This window comes from Nannobrachium achirus, assembly GCF_963921795.1.
Source record: "Nannobrachium achirus genome assembly, chromosome: 7".
NCBI lineage: Eukaryota > Metazoa > Chordata > Actinopteri > Myctophiformes > Myctophidae > Nannobrachium > Nannobrachium achirus.
The window spans coordinates 44,651,015-44,656,014 of record NC_137816.1 but is presented as its reverse complement, the minus strand read 5'-3'; positions in this window follow the sequence as shown (position 1 = coordinate 44,656,014).

Genomic DNA, 5,000 nt, shown 5'->3' with positions numbered 1-5,000 from the left:
TGATCAGTGTTAATTTAACTCAGAGTGTAAAACTATGTAACCAGATGGACCCAAAAAGGTCCATCTGGATCTTCCTGTGTGGAAAGAAAAAAAGATTGAAAGAAAGCCTGTGTGTGTGTGCGTGTGTGCCTGCGTGCCTGCTTGGGTGTATTTATTTATTGAACAAGACGAGGCCCTAGAGGCTGTACTGCTCCTTACACCCAACCAGAAGTTGTGACAGAATTAAGGGTGGTGTTGGAGGAACTGTCACATTGTCACAAAAATCAGTATGGTTCATTCTTGCAGAGTACATTTAAAGCCTCCTGTATATTCAAATTTGGTTTAAGGAGGCCATGCCACCTCCAACCGGGCTTGTGTGAACAGTCATTGCACGCCAACAGCAGACTGATCAGGTTCTTCTCTTCAAAAAACTACAGTGACATCAATGTCATTTTAACTGACAGCATATTTGACAGCAAGATAAAGGTTTCATGACATGCTGGTTTTAATTAATTAAGTGAAAGTCTTTATCATTAAAAGTTTTTAACTGAAAAGTCCACTCCAATGAGCCATGGCAGGTTTTTCTGCTTCTTTTCGCTGTTGAGGGATTTTGCCTGTCAATTAATGCACTGTGACATCAAAGCCCACAGGCAAATCACAGCACTTTTCTGAGCCAAATTATTCTGAAAACCCAAAAACCACAGAAAATCCACTCAATGATCAAAGTTTTTTTGTTTAATTGAGGTCAGAGCCACCTCAACAGAAAGTATCATCAGTCAACTGATGAAGTGTCCATGCTGACAGTCAGGCATACGGGTATGCTGTCAAACTAATATGAATATCTGATTAGAGAGAGTTTGGTCAAAAGATAGGAGAATGCGGTCCAACTGGCGCAATGGATCTAAAATATACAAATGATCAGAAAATAATCAGGCTTAATAAAGCCATAATAAAGCCATTTCACTCAGAGAAAGAATCCAAAGACAGGAAATTTCCACTGTACTATTATAGTGATAGCCTGAAAGTCATTGAAATCTAATGAATCATGTTACTGTAATTATTCTAGGCTGACAGATTGACACCTCTGCCATTATCCCTCTGCTCCTCCTCCTCCTCCTCAGTCAGTTTTAATTAGTACTTTCTTATTTGTTTCATTATTAACTTCTGATGAATGGCCTGCTCAGCGAATTCGGTCAACCATTAGGTCCTTTCTACAAGCATACTGTGCGTGTGTGTGTGTGTGTGTGTGTGTGTGTGTGTGTGTGTGTGTGTGTGTGTGTGTGTGTGTGTGTTCTGTTTGCACAAAGGTTATCCACTCGATCCACCGACGATAGACGGACGGACGGATGGACGGACGGACGGACGGACGGACGGACGGACGGACGGACGGACGGACGGACGGACGGACGGACGGACGGACGGACAGAGACACAGTAACACATTTGCCAAGTGGTGTCGTCATAAATACGGAATTTAGGGTGAGTAAGATGAGGAATAGTACTATCTATCACAGTCAGTTTGCCTAGAAGGCCTATAATTATGATGCGGCTGAAAATCCCATAGTTCATGAGCGAAAACGCCAGTCGTATGAGCATGAGTCATTAATCCAAGTGCAAGGCGGAACGCTGTGGTTGCGGTATGTCCACTGGTTTCATTGTGTAGTTTCATAGCTGCCGGGACAAAGGACCAAGTGAGTTGGTCTCTTGCGTTGGGTAAAGATGAATATATATACTGGATGTCAGGGTTCTTCAATGTTTTCAGGCCAAGGACCCCTTAGTTGAGAGAGAGATGAAGCAGGGACCCCCACAACCTTTTCATAGATTCCATATTTTTCCATTGTTTGACAGCACGATCAATGTATTTTGGATTCATGTAAATATAGATATTTAACCACTTGAACCGTAATAAACTTGACCTTTCACTCTGTAGTCTGCTCTTTTTCCCCTCTACACCAAACCTCTTTTCCGAAAATAGCCGATCTACAAGCTCACAACGCCTCGTGCTGCGAGGCGTTGTGAACTTGTAGATCTGCTATTTTTGGCTAAAGTTTTCAGAATATGGACGCTAGGGTTCAAATGGAAAAAAGGAGAAAAAGCGGTTTCATACAAAGATTTCGAGGACCCCCAGTAGTAACTCTGAGGACCCCCTAGGGGTCCCGGACCTCCTGTTGAAGACCCTTGCTGTATGTTTTTATAAATGAAGCATAGGGTTAGTTTATGCAGGACTCAAGAGTCTCCCCGCCCAGCTGTAATCAGCTGACCGTCAGCTCCTTTCCTATTCCTCATTCACAGACCTGCTGGTCATTACATCACACTGTCTTACTCCAGTCAGAGCTCACACTCTGTAAATACGGCCACCTTTTAAATACGGATTGCTTTCTCTATTCCCATGCTTGTCCACCTTTTGATCATAGTCCGGCATAAGCTCAAACAAAAGTGATTTATGTTTGCTGATTCAAGCTATTATGCCAATGTATTGCTATTGTATTACTATTGTATCCCTAAGGGGGGTTTTGTTTAAATTTCCCAGATTTTGCATACTGTAGCTGGCATGCATGTACAAAATACAGGGAACATCTCCAAACACGGAGCCCTTTACCGCCAAGTTTAACTGTATTCCATTTGTTGCAATAAATGGTTAAATCTACTTTTTGACGTTAGGGGTCCTGACTAAATATACTTAAATATACAGTACCATGCAGTTATTATTATCCACGTTATTCACATTAAAGGACTTGTACACACAAACATTAGCATCATATGCAGACATATTGTGCTGTGTTCCATGAGGCTGGGTTAAAACGAAAAAGTTGAAAAGAGCTTCACCAGGGAGGCATAACGCATACAGAGGAACATGTCTCTCCTGAACAGGTACCCGACCAGCCTGCAGGAATCGTCAGCGCAGCAACAGGGAACGTCCTTCCCGCCCGGCTTCCCATGTCTACATACTGTAAGCAAATTGTGTTTGTTAGAGCGCTCGGCTGAGCTGGATGCACCATGGAGAAAGCAACCAACTTTGTTGCATTCTGCTTTTGGGTCCGGAAATCTTTGCAAATCGTGACAAAGACAGGAAATTTCCACTTTGCCACATAGTGAGAGTTGAAGCCATTGGAAGCTAATAAATCATGTTACAGTAATTATTCTAGGCTGACAGATCGGCAGCTTTGCCATTATCCTTCTGTTCCTCCTCCTCAGTCAGTTTTATTACTTCTTATTTGTTTCATTATCAACTTCTGATGAATTGGCTTGCTCAGCGATGCTGTAACAGAGGCTTTACCCCTGCACCCAAATGCCCTGAGAGTGGGCCGATTAACATCAGTTTGAAGTTTTATTGTAATTACAAAACTATTTAAAGGGATATTCCACTTTCAAAAAAAACGTTTGGTCACTTTATCATCTAATCAGGCTTTTATGAACACCCTGAACAGTTTTTAATTTACTTCATTCAATATTTAGATATTTGATGTAAATGTTATCTGCCCCCCAGGCTCAGGGCCTCTCCACATACACACCCATTGTAACTTCAAACTCCATTTTAACCATGATAGATTAATTAAAAACACCCATTATTTTTTCTGGTGACTCATAATACCCTCCTAATATGTGAGCAGGCTGTGTTTGAGAAAAATGAGAAAATGAGAAAAATTAAATACAAAACAAAATTATTAAAAATAAATGAAAAATGTTATCGAAAAACACGGCCTGCTCACGTATTAGGAGGGTAGTATGAGTCACCAGAAAAAATAATGGGTATTTTTAATGAATCTATCATGGTTAAAATGGAGTTTGAAGTTACAATGGGTGTGTATGTGGAGAGGCCCTGGGCCAGGGGAGGCAGACAGACTCATGCAAGGCAGAGTTTTTAAAGTGGAATATCCCTTTAACTTAACCAAAGCATATAACACAGAGGGTAAATATAATAGCCTCCCAATCACTCAAAACACATCAAAAAGCGGCATGTTGCGGCATTTTCCTCTGAGTGTGTCTTTGACAGTGTTGCGCAATAACGTGACCAGTTACGAGTAGTAACTGCCAAAACGGTAATATCATTACATATTACTGATCCAAGTACGATGTGTCACTTGTTATGAAAGTGATTTGACCAAGATAACGTGCTTTCTTTTCGCTCTATCATTGTCTATATGAGCTGGCGCCGCGGTGTGTCTGTCTGTGCAGATCCGTGGACCAGCGCATTTAAACGTCAGAGTAGAGGGTCGTCACATGCGTGAAAATAACATATTCCTTCCTCTCTCTCTCTCTCTCTCTCTCTCTCTCTCTCTCTCTCTCGTGACCTGTTTTCCCTATTTACTTGGTGGATGGGCAGTGTTTTATAGGTAAATGACTCGAGTTTATATATGTCTACATGTAAATGTAGAAATTCACCGCACAGCATCTCACTGTCCAACAAGAAGAAACTGGTCATATTTCAAAATACATGCTGGTCAGCTTTCATACCGCCATTTGTGCATCTCATCCAATTCTCAATCTCGTCTTGTTTTAACAGTTATTATCTGCTCATTAAAAAGTCTGAGCCAAACCAAGGGATTGTTTCCATTTTTCATTTGGCCAGATTGGCTTTCACATGGGCCAAATCAAGCAGCCCAGAAATTGTAAACAAAAGCCACGTGATTGGAAAGGGAGTTCCCTCAGCCCCATGTTCCCTCAAAACTAACACCCTTCCCAACCCTAACCCCTAAACCCTTTCAATTCATGGTCCAAAATGTAGGGAAATCAAATATCTGTCTCTATTTGCAAACTGGTTAAGACACATATTTTGATCTGGAGTGCATATCAGAGAATATTTTCAATGTTCAATTATTATTGGAATATTTTTACACACCTGAATTTTGAAGTCAAAAGCTAGGAGGTGCCAGGAACCCCCAAATGACGGCCCTGGGTAGGAGCAGTGGTGTGTAAAGTAACAAGTACATTTACTGTACTGTACTTTTGAGGTATTTGTACTTTACTTGAGTATTTCCAATTTCCAGTACTTTTACTTCTACTCCACTACATCTCGGATCC